At 36.8% G+C, this 15,965-nt stretch overlaps 1 long non-coding RNA gene across 2 annotated transcripts in view; it reads left to right on the top strand.

Moving 5' to 3' along the window:
* Positions 1-15,965, top strand: part of LOC135966815 (uncharacterized) — a 34,607-nt gene that overhangs the window by 15,908 nt on the left and 2,734 nt on the right. The window contains exons 1-2 of one of the 2 annotated variants that reach the window (XR_012422310.1): positions 9,954-10,092; positions 10,210-10,261. This is a non-coding gene — a long non-coding RNA (uncharacterized lncRNA). Of the gene's footprint in view, positions 1-9,953; positions 10,093-10,209; positions 10,262-15,965 lie in introns of those variants that run through there. The other variant, XR_012422311.1, reaches the window with a different exon arrangement.

Below are 15,965 nucleotides of genomic sequence, written 5' to 3'. Positions count from 1 at the left end.
TTTAAAATGCTATATGCTTGGCTTTAGATGACTTTCGAGTTGTATTGTTTCTCTCTCCTTTATGAAGGTTTACCAGGCATATTAAAAGGATCAAATACAAGGTGAACTAAAATCAGAAACACAATATTCATTTATTTAACTCTGGTACAGTAGAGCAAATTCAGGGTGACTCAAGGGACACAATGTCTTGTAAAACATATGTACTTAATATAAGGGTCATAAAACTTATTAAATTAAAAGCTAGGTTAAAAATAGGAAGAAAATTTATGCTGCTGTCTAAAATAGCAATAATTTCCCTTTGGCCTTTCCCTTTCCAAGTAATATGGGTTCTGGTCAGGAGGAAAAAAAAAAGGCAACTTATAAAATCTTCATTTTGGAGGACCAAATGCAAATCTCTTTTAACTACACCATGCATTTTAACAGGCAAGTGGTATGGCTGAAAATAGAGTAGTAAGAAGATAAAATGCTAAGCCTTAAAAAGTGTACTTGTGATGAGGATTCAAGGATATAGGTGGCATTATTCCTGAGTACAAACAATAAACTCCATTCATGTTAGCTGGTAGCCAGGAAGAATAGCTTTAGGGGTATGGGGACCGTAGAAAAAATGTTAAAAAATAGTTGATTTGGCTTTGTGGCAGCAGGACAGTGAGTAGGGAGCACAAAGTGTGCACTGCTGTTCAGTCAGGGCGCAGCAGTGCTTCCCTGGACAAAACTTTCTACCCTTGTCCAAGTAAAATTTGGGCTGTAACAAAATCTATGTAAACTAGAAAATTTGAAGTGAAGATTGACCTCTTATTTTGTCTCACTCTGCTGCCTGTGGTCCACATCGGTGTAGTAAAGGATGCATTACCCTGACAAACAACTTCAGGATTTGAGAGTGAGGGTGGCTTCAACTTTGTAAGCACTTGCATTATTTTTTAATCCATGCAGCTAAAATATATTGAGTTTGCTTAAATGTTTATTCTGAACATGATAGCCATTTTCCTTGCTGGGGTTCCTAGGTATAACACCTTAGTAATTCGAAACCAAAATAAATATCAATTTCCTTCTACTGTAGTCACATGGGGGGTTGTTTGGAATTTTATCTTCACACGAAAGTCTTAAGGCTGTTGAGAAAGGGCTGTGCTGGTCATTTATCTGTTTGCTCTCAGACTCACTCCCATCCTTTCCTTGCTCTTTTGTCTTCCAGGGGGCTTAACCCTGCAAAGTACATTACCATCTGGCTTCCACAAAGGTTCTGCAAAGGGACATGCTGGTTAGGGAGGAGGAGAGAGGCTGGTATAGCCATTCTCCCACTCTCTCACCTGCATTGAAAGTGCTTCTGCAATGGCTACCTCTCCCCTGAGGTCTCAGACCTGCCTTCTTCTCTTTGTCCTTCTAGTCAAGGGGTGGCAGTGGCTTTCTGTCTTGGCCAAACTCTTGGTGATCTCATCATCCCCATTTGGACTTTCAGTTCTTCCAACACTTTTGTAACTAGCTCCCTAGATTAAATCTCCAGGTTGAACTACTTGGTAGGGATTCTGTTTTTCCTGACTAATGCCAGGACCAACTGCTTTACAAAAATTATTTCCAGGTTATTAGTTTGAAAGATAAGAGATTCTATTTGATGTCTTTGGGGTCTTTGTCTGTTGGCCAGTGGGTAGGCTGTTGAGTCATAGAAGTCACTTTGCAAGGTTCTCTTTTTGGTTGAAGTGAAGCAAACATGTCTGAAGGTGAAATGAGAAAGTAAGAACTATTCAAGGTCTTTACAGGGTGGACATTTTAGTAACACAAGAGAAGGTGAACTGAAAGGGCCGTGTGGATATGTTGTTGATCTTCGCGAACTCCCTTGAGCTGTATAGCACTGACAATGGGGTGCTGTTATAGCCTTTGGAAAAACTCAGCTAAAACCCCATAATCCATTTTTGTTTCATCCTTGCAATCTTTTTTTTTTTTTTTTTAAATTCTGTAATGAACTAGCCTGATAGTGTAAATAGCCTCATTTGAGCTAAGATGGGCAATATAAACACACACACTCAGACAGCAGTAGAGGAATTCTGAAAATCATACACCAGTTTCTCTTTCTTTCTCTTTTTCCTCTTTCTCTTCTTGCTCACATTTTCTAACAAAGTTAAAAGTTGGTTCTCATGATAAAACTTCATAGGCTGCTGTCTGGAATGAGTTTTCCTGAAAGAGCTCTAAATGCTGGGGGAAGGAGGGAATGTGGGGTGGGGTGGGGGAGAATCCAGACCTCAAACCCAATAGCTTTGCCATTCAAAATACCAGCTTGAAGGTTGACATTTGCAGGGACCTTGGGAGTATAGCATGTGGGGACTTTTATCCTGCTACTTCAGTGACAGCTGGGCCTGGTCCAAACAACACTGCCAGTAACATTGTCATCGAGTGGGATAAGTGGAGCTGGAGGGGAACTTCCTTTCAGCTTTAGACTTTAGACTACAAAGTCTCAGAGCCTTTGGGCATTCATTCACCATTCAGTGCACTTACACTGTCCTGAAGTTTATTTTCATCAGGCTGTTAGTAGGGCTTGGGAAACCTTGAAAATGGAATGCTCAGTTTTTGTGAAGATTTTCTTTTGAACCCACAGATTTTATGAAGTTTAAGCACATTGTTCACTGTGTAATTATAGATGAAATATTAGAGAAGTGGACTAATTATACACAATGCACTCAAACCCAATTAAATTAGCATCTGTGGTGAACGTAAGGATATTCTCTTTCACTAACAAGAAATACTTTCTGAACAACAGAGAATAAAATCATTAAATTGGATATGCTGTAGAGATTATAAATATCCTATTAGCATATAAAATGAGGATTAACCTTATTTAATCACTGCATGCCAGATCATCAAAAGTCATGTTGCACCCCCATAATCTTGCTGTATTAATTCTACAAAAATAACAATAAAAAACCCTACTATTAATAAACATAGCTCTCAATAAATGCTGTTCTTGTCTACTAAATTAAACTGTTAGAGAAATTCAAGTATTCCCATAATTGCTTAACAAAATAGCAAAAATACTCTTACCTATTCACTGTAATATTATGGCCGATTCAGATTTACGTCATCTAGTGACTGAAGAGGTGTGTCTTCCTGGCTGGGCAAATTAGCCTACTTCAAAATAAATAAAATATACTATCCATCCCAGCTAGCACCACAAGTGACCTTTTGAAAATGTAAATTAAGTGATTGCAAATACCAAGAGTGTATTCAAAATGAAAACGTATGGGTTTGAGACATAGTGCCACCATTGCTCCCGGGATTAATTGGCAGACTATGAATCCAGGGATATCTACCTTTCAATCTGGGTCATTGAATATTCCATTGGAAGATACTCATGACCATTGTTTCTGTGACGAAATCATCAAACCTGGATGCAACAACAACAAAGGGGATTTGGGATTATCCAGATTCATGTTATAGCTTATTATGAATATTGATTGGATGCAGTAACAAAAAGCAAATGACAGCTAAGTTGAAGGCAGCCATTTCGTATATCATGTTCATAGATTGCCGTCTTTCCCAGCTGAGGGACAGAAACCAGTCAACAGGGATGGTTGATTCAAGAGGAAGTCTTTGTCAGAAGAGAGTGAAAGAGCGAAAATCAATCTTCCTTGCTCTTTCTTTCTTCCCTGTTTCTCTTTCTTCTCTTCTTCCCTCCCTCCCTTCCTTTGTTTTTTCCTTCCTTCCAAAGAGTTCTTTATATTTCTTCCAAAATTTGAAGGGCATTTTTTCTTTCATTCTTGTGAAAACCATAATTACAGGGCCTGGAATATAAATGTATTTATAAATATTGAGAATAATTATGGCTATTACAACTTTGTATTTCTAATTTGGTAAATTTAAAAAAATCAACACATACAATTCTTGTTTAGTGGAACCCTTCCACTTAGTTCGGCTACTCATTCTTATTTGAGGAAGTAAGTTCAGTTTAAACTGTAAAAAATCAGATGTAATTGGAAAGAAATTTAGAATAAACTGGAGGTAATCGGTCTGCGGGTGCATGGTAGGGCACACTGTGATGGGCCCATGGGCAGGGACTGAATCCAGGGATAAATGTGGAGGGCAGAAAAGTCTACCTGGGGGACTGAAATTTAATAAACACATCAAACACATGAAAGAAAGTGTGATTTTATCACACTAGAAGTGTGATAAGCCAATTCAAAGAAAGCAAGCAGAATGCATGCGCAAGTCAAAGTCCTTTTTCATCCTAAGCTAAGATCAAAGCTGCTTAGCCAAGGAGTTTTTCTTTCTGTCCAGGTGCCATACACCATTTAAGTTTTTTTCCAGGTTCCTTGGATTTTAAAGCCACTTGCACTACATATGTGTAGTGCAAAAAGAATATATATTCTTTTTTTTTTTTTTTTTTTTTTTTTGAGACGGAGTCTTGCTCTGCCCTGGCTGGAGTGCAGTGGCACGATCTCAGCTCACTGCAACCTCTGCCTCCCGGGTTCAAGCGATTCTCCTTCCTCAGCCTCCCGAGTAGCTGGGATTACAGAGATATGCCACCACGCCACCTAATTTTTGTATTTTTAGTAGAGACAGGGCTTCACCATGTTGGCCAGCCTGGTCTTGAACACCTAACCTCAAGTGATCCACCCTTTTCAGCCTCCCAAAGTGCTGGGATTACAGGCCTGAGCCCAATGCACCCAGCCAATATATGTATATTTAGAAAATCTTCTGTGGCTCCTTTATTCTATAGAGGGACCAATATGTTGTGAATACAGTGTTAATAATAACTACTATATTTGCCCTTTTCGACCAAACCAACAATTGTGAGTTTTAGCTTTTATTTTTGTTCTCTTTAAGCTCAATTAAAAAGTACTTTTGCCTTCCAGGAGGCATTTTTACAATTTATTTGAAGTGCTGGATGAATTAAAGAAAATCCTATGCCTTAAAATTTTAGATGAACTGATAGATTTTCCATAACGGTATTACTTTAAAAGACTCTTTTTCTTCCCCCTTCTTCCAGGTCTCACTGGCACAGCAATCTAGCCTTGCCTCAGAATTGTTACATTATGGGCAAATGGTCTGGTTGTGACACAGGATCGTTTTCAGAAAAGCAGCAGACAGTGTCTAGAGGCGGGAAAAAAGGTCTTTATTGAGAAGGTCAAAAGGGACATAAAGGCAAAAACTGACTTTCACCGAAACAGAACTGGAGACCAGGCCTCCAGTGTCCTTTTTGTAATGCATTGCTTGTTTTCAGGTCCCGTGATAGAATTCTTCCATAACAGACAGAGGACTTTGTTAAATTGTAAATGAGTATTACTTCAAGCACTCTGTGGAAATATATTCTCCCCCTATAGCCCATACATTATTTCTGCTTATAGTGGCTCACATTTCCCGTAACTATCAGAGAGAACTTAATTCAACTCACACCACATCACTTTACAATTGTGCAGGTCTCTTAATCAACCTTTGTATCAGCCACGAATGTGCAGTATGACCTAATTTGAAAATGTCTCAAAGTGCTGACTCAAACTGTTAGTGAATAAAGGCTAGTCATTACCATTATGACACTAATGTGATGCAAAATAAAATTGAGTTGCATCAGCTGGACATTAGTTTGCAAAAATATTAGTGATTGAATCCATTTTCTGTTCATATTTTATTTATACATATGTATGTATATATATGCATATGCATATATTTATTTTTTGTTTGTTTGAAACAGGCTTGTGGCAAAATTATTGAGGGCAGAGGAAGGAAGCCACATTTTAACACTAGAAAAAGACACTGTGTTAAAGGCTGATCATATGTATATCATGATCTCCTTTCTATAAGATGAAGACATGTTGCTGTTGAAATCTTATTAGGATATTCATATGCACATAAGCAATAACATATGAAAATTATCATCTTGTTCTGTACTCTGGTGCTAGATTCCATGGTTTCTAACTGCCCTGGCACTTCTTACTACTTCATATTACTCAAAAATTCTGACTTTGTATTCACAAATAACAAAAATTTGAGATTTATTTCTTTCATGGGCCTTCTTTCCTTCTTCTTTACTTGACAAAAAAATTACTTTGAGATAGAAATACCTTTAATAAACACTGTCATTAATTACTTGTGAATGAAAGAAAGTGAGATATAAAACTAGACATTATTTAGCCTCATCCCTACTGATAATGCTTTGTGGAAAGCAACATCAATGATCTTTTTCTTACACAATTCAGAGGGTTTTGAGGAAAAACTCATGGGTTTATTTAATACCTATGCATCCCAAAGCTAGCATTGGTTTCAAATTCTAAGCTGATAAGTAGTCATTGAAAATAAATCAACAGGAAACTTTCTTAATTTAGAGAACTTTTCCTAATGGTAAATGAGGAACTCCACCCTGCGTCTCATTTTGGGCCTCTGGAATTCTGAAAATCCTGAACATAAAACTGATGTATTAGTGATAAAATACTTCTGATTTTATTTCTTTAATGGTTCTAACAAACCTAGCACACAAATACAAAGGAGATATGTTGTCCTTTAAAATTGTCAAGGACAAGACATTTTGGCTATCAGGAAATTATTTAACCTGCTTACAATTGAGAGAATATATGTCTTCATAATAAAGCACCATAAGTGATCAGTAGAGAATACAGCTAAATTAAAATGCTGGCAAGCTCTGTTCATTCATTTTTTAGAAAAACAAGTAAAACCTTCCAGCAAGATGTGTAGAAATTTTCTACTATGTGATGACTTTCATATTTGAGTCCATTTTACATTGTGTAATATGTGACTTGGGCTGTTTTTATGACCTGTGCTTTATTACCACATTAAGACAATCCACATTTCAAAAAAGAAAAAGTTTGAATAATTTCAAAGTGAACTTGCCAAAACCAGCATTCAGAAGCACGGGTGCTCACGCTCGCAAACACAGGCACACTTTCAACTTACCTAAAAACGGGGATCGCCCTTTGTAGCTAAAATACAATCTTTCTTATTTTTAGGTTACCGTGAGAAAAGGTATGTGGGTGTGATTCCTGCAAATGGATTGCCAGTTTCTTAACAGTTCATCATTCTTAAATGATAGAAGTATAGCAGCGCCCTTCTGAAAAACATCTTTTCTGTAGATTTTACTTTGTCCACGCCAGGACAAATTGTGTGCTAAATTGAATAATTCTGAGATGTGAGACACCTCCATAACTGTCCTTGGACTACCAAGGAGCTGGCATTTCTCTTTGGAAGATGAGGGGAGAATGCTCCATGCCCTCTTAATTGATGATTTACTGTGCTTTCCCTTGGGACCACATCCGATGATCTGTAAGCTTGTTGAATTTTGAGGCAGATACTAAATATAATCAATATATGAAAATATAAAAAAAGGAGAGAAAAAAATGCAATCAAAATTTATGACCTTAACATTCCTTCAGGGTCAAGCAATTTATCAAATTCTCTCACTTTCTGGTTTCAATTACACAGCCATTGTGGAAGGAACTTATTTTAGCAGGTTCATTTGCCTCAGTGGGGAATACAGGACTTTGGCCTAATGCTTCACCTTTAGTGCAGGCCATTTGAGCCTTAGAACAAATACCAATCATCACTCTTTGGGAAAAAAGAATCTGCATCGGCGTGGCCTATTGGAATGGGGTTTCTGTCAAGGTAAACGGTTGTCGGCAATGACTGTGGTAGAGTGGCGATAAATCCCATTTTATTGCTGAAAAATTCCAGCTTCTCTCCATGCCTGACAGCTCCCCACATTCTCATACCCATTTGGGCAATTTCTGCACTATGTCCATCTGGTTCTCATTACCTCTCAACCTGCCTGCGTCTGATCCAGAAAAAGAGCAGGTCAGAAATGGGGCTGGGGGGGTAAGAAACCAAGGTGATGAACAAAACAGAAAGCCGGGGGGTGGCCCATGGGGTTCGGGGAAGAGTTGAGGTTGGGCAGAGTGGGGATTCCAGCTAAGACTCTGAGTGGTTTTGAGAAGGGGCCATATCAATTATTAAAAATGATCATGACAGAGTTGGAGCCAGAAGCTGGAGAAACCTGTATCTTTAGACTCAGGTATTAAAAAGACACCTGTTTTAAGGTGAAAGAGAGAGGAGAGAGAGAGAGAGAATGTGGTAGGTAGAGGAGGGTGGGAAGGCATCTCTATTAAGAGCGCTGCCGGCTGGTTATCAGAGAAGAGGACTTGTTGTAGAAAAGCACAGAGCCCTGTGTACACAGTTGGCAGGCTTCTAAATATGTGGGCGGATCAAACTCTGCTAGAGATTCGATTTTGGTTCAAAAACATACGTTTTTGAGGACAAAGAAAACTCTTGGCTCTCCAACCTTATTGTCTCCATCTCTCTCGAAGAATAATATTTAAAAACTAACTTGTCTTAATTAGGGCATTTAGAATGACGGGACTAGCACTGAGTCACTTGGGAATTCATAACCCGACATATAATCACTTTTGGAATGGAGTGCATTTATGCCTTCAAAAAGTTGGCCTCATTTTCTGAAGCTGAAATCCTTTTGATCATAATTACTTCTGACCTAAAATTACCCACAGTCACCATACAATGCCACGCTGGGACAAAAAAGAAATACACATTGTAAGTATCTGATAACAGATATAAACTATCGGCCAACTTAAATAGTACCATAATTTAGACTACGATGAAACTATACAACTATATGTTTCTGAATATAACATTTACTCATTATTATTATTATTTAGGTGCAGTGGGTGGGGCCATTGTCATAAATACTAAAATAAGAGTGGTTAAAGTGTATTGAAGTATAAATGATAAAGATCTGATAACTTTCCATACAAATTAGAATCAGATGAATGCATGGATGTAGTTATTTCACCACCTGTTTTGAAGTCAAATTTTGTATGTAAATGTCTTAAAACCAGGTATGATTGTGTATTCTGAAATATGTTGGAGAGCTGCGGCATTGTTATGATTTGTAGACAGAATCTCTCATGTTAGGTATGTTTGGATGGACATATTGAATGGTCTCTTAGTACCTTCTGGATCCCAGGGGTCCAGAATGTATTTCAGGTCCTCAAAATGGACATTTTTGACAGTCAGAACCCCCAGTACTGCATTGAATGTCTGGTTTTTATTGGTTGAATTCCAATATCGAAATTACGTTAAATTTTAGTTGCTGAGCCAGACCCTTTAGACAAGAAATACTGTCTTCCAGTAATTGGGATTTAATTTCTAAATCTTCAAGTCATGAGTGCTCAAAGGAGGTTTTATGAAATGTATCTGAAATTGTAAATGAATCCCACGTAGACATTTAAATTGAGAAATTGTGGCTAAAAATTTTAAATTAAAATGACAAGATAATTTGGATTGACATACATTAGAAATCATAAAAATGGAAGTTTGTTACCTTTAAAATCAATATTTTAGTCAATAAATAAAATTCTAAAACAGATGTTTTCACGTGGGCATGTTAAAAGGCGTAAACCTTTAGCTAGGGTCACATATCTGTTAAAACGGTCTTGATTTTAATGGTGTCTCTAATTTGGAAAGTAATTTCAGATTCTCAGCCAAGAAGAATCTTGCTTGAACTTTACTTTTCTAGGCTGTACATATAGCAGAGAAACGTGATCATTTAAATTCTAAAGGATGTTTGTTTCTTTTAATAGCATAGCAGAGAATTAATGGCATGGGGGAGAGAGACGTGACAACTTAACCTGATGCTTGATAGCTGTTTACTTATGAATGTGTGCCACAGATTTCAGTGTCTGTAAAAGAAGGGGAAATAAAGAAACCGATGGCTCTTAGGGAACTTAAGACACATGGAAGAAAGTGCTTAGAAGGCTATTGAAATATTTACAAAACAAATCATTTACATTAACTTTCTTATGTGTAGAACCTGGAGTGCCCGTGAAAAAACAGAACCAATTTTGGCTATGAGAAGTATTTCAGCATCAAAATGGTTAATAGTATTATAGCTTCAAAAGAGCCTATTGGCTCACCCTCAAGGATGCCCTGCAGTTGTTGTTAAAGTCATCAGATGAAGCTAGCCTTCTCAGCTAGCCTTTAGATTTGTCTGCTAACAGTAAAAATACTATAATAAATCGGTAACATATGTTGCCAGGCAAGGAAAAGTGATATAAATAAAGAGACTGGGAGACCCAAACCAAGTACAATGTGAAAAGAATTTAACTTTCAATCTATTTGCTGGCTAATTACCATTTGAAAAGTAATTTGAAAGTGTTACTGTTATTTGCTGATATTCTTCCTCATTTTTCTTCTTTTCCTCTTCAGATTGCATTCTTACCCAAATACTCTTCGTGATTGCCTGCTTTGCGGCTTTGGGGTAAGTCCCAGTTTTCCACAACCTTAAGAAAAAAAATGCATAACATAAAAGATGCCAGAAAGACTTATGTGTCCTGATATTCGGGGTCTGTGAAATATACATGGGTTTGTTACCGGGGGTGGGAGGCATAATGAAATAAAGACAAGGGGTTTGTTTCCGCAAGGATCAAAAGTGTGCGAAAGTGTGCATATGCAAACGAGGCTCCCATCAGGAAAGCCACCTCTGGAATGGAAATGACAAAGCTTGGAACACACACAATCAATTATTTTCACCAGCATTTAAAATATAGAAAACAAAATCTGCTTTGGGAATTGACTGAATATTTTATTTAGCTTTTTTATTGAGACATCCTTTGAATAATGGCATAATATAAATAGTTTTACAAAGCAACAATATAATCAATCTCTAAACTAGAATATAAATCAAGGATTTCATTAACTGCTGGTAGCCAGTTTAAATTGTAGTCTTGTCCATAATGTCTATCTATCTATGTATGTCCAAGTTATATTAAAAACCTTTAAATGGCTTTGTAATATCAGCTACATCTAGCTATTATAATAATTAATGGTACTGTTTTATAAATCAATACATGTATTCTTGATAAATTCATATCCAGTTAATGGTGTAATTTAAATAAAAAATTAATGTAATAAAGGACATACAGAAATGGGCAGGAAATCTTTAAAGGTTAAGAGTCAAATTTGTCTAAATTCATTCTTAACCTGTTTTGGAAAAGTTTATATTTAAAATCAGCTGACACTTACCTTGTTTCTGTAAAACTAATCTTGCCATTTCTGGTGGTATCTAGTATTAAATTTGTAAGATGTTTTTTGACGTTGTTTTAATTACATAGTTACAATACTGTGGAATATTTTACTGTCATTGTACTATTTTGTGACTATTGCATATTCTTCAGTAAAACAGAACAAAACAAACTAAAAACCTCATACCAGTAATTTATTTTTAATTCACAAATGCATGTAAATGATTTATTTTTTGAAAATCTCCAAAGCTATATACACATTTTATTTAAGGGGAAGAAGGACTGACTAGTTCAAATAATTTGCATGTGGAAGAGCCGAGCATTTTCACTGCTTTCGCTGAGTGAACATTCCAAGAATTTTAGAAAGAAAAGAAAAACGCATGAAAGAGTCTGAAATGTATTTTAACGCTGCACCCGGGTACAGGAACATTCTACCAAAAGATGAGTGTATTATAGTTCTAATTTAAAGAATACATACCAGAGACATATTTAAAAAATAACAAGATTTAGAAAAACAACCGAAGGTTGTATGTTATCAAATACAATATCCAATCTTTCCAAATAAAATTTCATTTGGTTTCTAAGAGTAAGCGTTTTACAAAAAATATCTTTCAAAATTATGCAGACCAGTCTGCCCTGCCATCCTCCTTGACATGGTGCAGAAATGTTCCTTTAATCCACTGAGCTTTTTCTGACATTTTTCTTAACATTGCTGAGCCTTATTTAGAGCACCAAAGGAGGCGTGTGCAGTTTCCTTTGACACTGATGGGTATTTCAAAATGTTACAGAGAGAGGGGGGATAAAAAAGAAAGAAAAGATTTGCTGCCAGTCACTTCATCAATAGAGCTAGAGAAGCAATTACTATTTGTTAAAAGTTTACATTTCAAATGAAGCTAAATTTTAAAGAAGTCTCATCCTTTTAGAAGGACTGGTGCTTGGAAGAGAGAGGAAGAGAATGCACATTAGTGATTACATGTTAAAGTGCACTCAAGTACTGGAACCATTTAAAATGTATTGTGTTTTTAGTCGAAACTTGCAGCAAAACCACTCCTAAGAGGCTTAATTTAGGTTTTATAGGAGGAACATAAAAAAGACCAGGTTATAGCAACATGCTGAAATATGGGGTACATTTTAAATATCTTCATTTAAAAACGTATGTTTATTTCCCCTCCTGGGATCACTAACGTGCGTCTCCACAGAGAAAGCAAGGACATGCATTCTTAAAAATTATCTGTTAAAGGGATCACATTCCAAGACAGGTTTGGGCATTTTTATTACTACAGATAACCTCTTAATTATGTCACTGCCTTCCACTTGTTAATCAGGGCCATTCAACATAGTTAACCATGGAGTGGTTGCCTTTAGAAGAATACATTATTATTAAGGATTAGAAACACATTTTATTCCTATAATCATATTACATGTATGGTTTTAGCACTGCTAAAACCCTATTTACCTGCTTTAAATACATAACACCTAAGAAAGGATCTAGATGCCTATAACAATGTTGTTCATTACTTCAAACTGTGCAGTTCATGAAAAGCTTCAAGAGACAGATAATTTTACTTTTCCTGTCTCCCCGCTCCACCTCCCCCTTGTCCCATGCAATTCCTATTTGGATTGATTTTAGGTTTCCTGTGCAGCCACCAGTATGTGAGATACTCAGGTACTCTTTCAGATACCAAGGTGTAAGTGAAGTAAATAAAATCATGTTTCACTGTTGCTTTATCAACCCTCCTAGGTAGTTTTTCTGCCAGCCAACCTGCACTGTTAAGACCCATAAAATTATGCAATAGTGACTTCTTTGGAGGTTCTCTAATCAGATAATGGCTGGTGTTAGGAGGCAAGGGCCCAAGGCAATGTTGCTAGTACTTAACACTGTGGTTGGTCATTACTTGTCTAGTAGAGACCAATAAACAGCTGATTACTATCCTATACGGAGCCAATATTTTACATTTATCCTAGTTATTTTTTCCTTTTCTTTTCAAGTTCTTATAAGAGGAAGTATTTGTCAAGAAGATCTATGAGTAGTAGCCTCCCAGGCACCTTAAAAATAAGAATTTTCCTACCATGAAATGATGGCTTTTGTGGAAAGGTGGGAATGATTCTGGTTTTTACAAGAGCAAAGGTTTGATTTGTTTCAAGTCCATTTCTTTCAGACAGGGACACTCCCCCACACCATCCCTGCTGCTCCCTGTCCCTTTCCCCCTCTATGACAGGTTCACGGGCTGCAACCAAGGGATTTTAAAATGCAAAGGTTTATATTAATATTTGCACTCTGGCAATAAGAGGCCCATTTTGCTTCCTCTGTAAGCCTGTGATAATTGATGCTTCATACCTGGAACTATGTTTCATTTATCTTTTTACTCATGAAGATAGTATATAAAGAAAAGGTAATTTATGGAAAGGAACCAACCATTTGAAATAATAATCCTAAATCCAACTAGATAATCTTTTAAAGCTGTAAGAGTCAGAGATGGAGATTTCTAAACTTCTAAAGAAAACTTGATTGCAAAGAAGAAACCTGTGCATTTTTGAATGCTTGTTGAATTTGAATGTCTGTGTGGGCCAAAAAAGAATCAGAGGGACAAATGGAAACCAGGAAACAAAAGGTGTAAATTTCAGATGTTTTTTAAATTAATGTATTTAACGACCTATTAGACTCATCACAATTTTATTGACTTTCCCTTTACATTTGGATATAATTTTTTACTAGCCAATGCAAACTGCAAACTGGTGAGTCTCCTAAGGTGCCTTTCCTTTCCTGGGATCCTCATCTTAGAATGAACAGAGGCACATCGATAAGAACTGGACCTTGATTTCACAACCCCATACAAAGCCAGGCAATTCTTGAGCCAAACAAACAAAGGGGGGTGTAAGCGATTTCATTTATTTTGATAATCCTCCTCTTGCACAGGAGCATTTTGCTGTCTTTGTCAAAGTGAATGACAACAATTTGGCCAACTCTCTCTGAGCTGCACTCAACAGTGACAGGCAAATTATCAGAGGCCCTGCACTTCTTATTATCAGAGGAGAAGCCATCAGGGGGACGCATGGAGGATACCTCTCCCTTGTCACTATTTGTCAGTGGGACAAGGGCCACTGCTATGGGTAGCTGACAGGTAATTTCAACAATAACAATTACTCCTATTACTGGTGTCATAAACAATTCGCCCAAGGCATGACAATAGCAAAGCTTTATAATTCAATGCCATATAAATAAATGCCAGCAGGTAACAAGTAATTTAGCTCCAATCAAGCTTTCACCCTGGCATTAATATTGTTATTGTAAGAAAATGGAAAATTGAAAAAATTCAGTATGTTAATGAATTAAGAGAGGTTCAAGGGCTAGACAAGAGGAGTTGGAAAAAGGAAACCAAAATTATTGTGGTATCATATTTGGTGCCATCCTGGGGGCCAAACATCAGTATAATTACTTTAAGACAAGAAGGGGAACTGGAGTGCCTTAGATCTCAGACCAGGGAAAAATGTGATGTGAGCTTTCAAAAAATCCACCTAACTCCAATTTCCAAAGAATATAAGTAGAAATATGAGAATGTATATATATAATGTAGCATTTCACTGGCTTTCTTTTTCTACCTGAAATATTTCATATGAAGCAGAAGCATGAGTATCAAAGGAATGTTTGCATCTGTTTAAGAAAATTGTATTGGTACCTGCTTCCTTCACATTAAGTCTCATAATGAAACTATTTTAATACTCCTTTTTTATCTGGGGTGAAGGTAAAGCTGAAAGTCATCTTTGCTCTCCAGCTGTCCACCTTTTGGAAGTGGACTAGAGGATACAGTCTTATCTTCATATGTAAAACTTCCTGATCAAACCAATTTGCAATTTTAGTATTTGTCCAGCAAGACAATGTGCCATCACGGTGACAGCAGTAAAAGAATTTGAAAATCTCTAATTAGGAGAGCTGCACACCAATTAACGCATGTCAAATTTCACTTCATCAAGTGCCACTCTAATTTTCCCTCTAAAAATTAATGGATTTTTTTTCTTTTGGTATGTGTGTGTGTGTCCCCTTAAGGCAATGTTGATTCAAATCTGCTCAAGATGCAGTGTTGCACAGCTAAGCATCTTCTTGATTACAATCCGCCACACTTCTAACTGCGCTCATTCGCACTGCCACGGATACTTTGTCAACAGTCAAATTACACCACGCTGATAACAATGCATAATGGTGTTCCTCCTCCAGTCCCCTGTCAGGAGAGGGGCTTCATAAAAATGTGATGTTTTCTTCTCAACTGTATCTAAAGGAAGTTTGTAGGACTAGGTCCCCAGTCAGGCGTTAATTTTTAAAATTAGTTTGTTAATTTCAAAAAAAAAAAAAACAAAAAAACAAGAAGAAGAAGAAGAAGCAAAATGATGGCATATGAAAAGTCCTCACTGGAAAAAAAAAAAAAAATCAGCAAAGAATGAGGAATGGAGAATATCTATGGCCAAAGTTTTACTTAAACACTTTGTTCGGAGACATTTTCAAGAGCACTATTCTTGGTTAAAAACCAGATTTTTTTTTTCTTTACTTCTGGACTATAAACATTGGAAGCCTCTCTTGAACAGACTGTATTTAGATTGTGCTAGAAGTTTGTTTAACTGCCATATTTGCCAGAATCCTCAAAACATCACAGGACACAGAAGACAAATGACTTTGTGTGTGTGTTGGAGGGGAGAGGGGGTGCGTAAGGGGGTCAGGATTGCATATTCCACATAAATGTTGATTCACTTTTAACTATTTTTTATCCTAGTTGCTTGTTGCGGATTGGTGTGTCTGAGGCATCAGCACACGTGGGGAATATTTCTCACTGAAAAATGAAAGAAAGAAATGCAGTGATTAGAAGATGATTTTACATTCAGTCTTTTTAGGGATTATTCAGATTTCTTATTTTTCAAACACAATCAAAACCAGAACAAAAACAAGGAAAT

Source organism: Macaca fascicularis, chromosome 13 (genome assembly GCF_037993035.2).
Source record: "Macaca fascicularis isolate 582-1 chromosome 13, T2T-MFA8v1.1".
Taxonomy (NCBI): Eukaryota; Metazoa; Chordata; class Mammalia; order Primates; family Cercopithecidae; genus Macaca; species Macaca fascicularis.
This window is presented reverse-complemented; position numbering and strand designations above follow the sequence as displayed.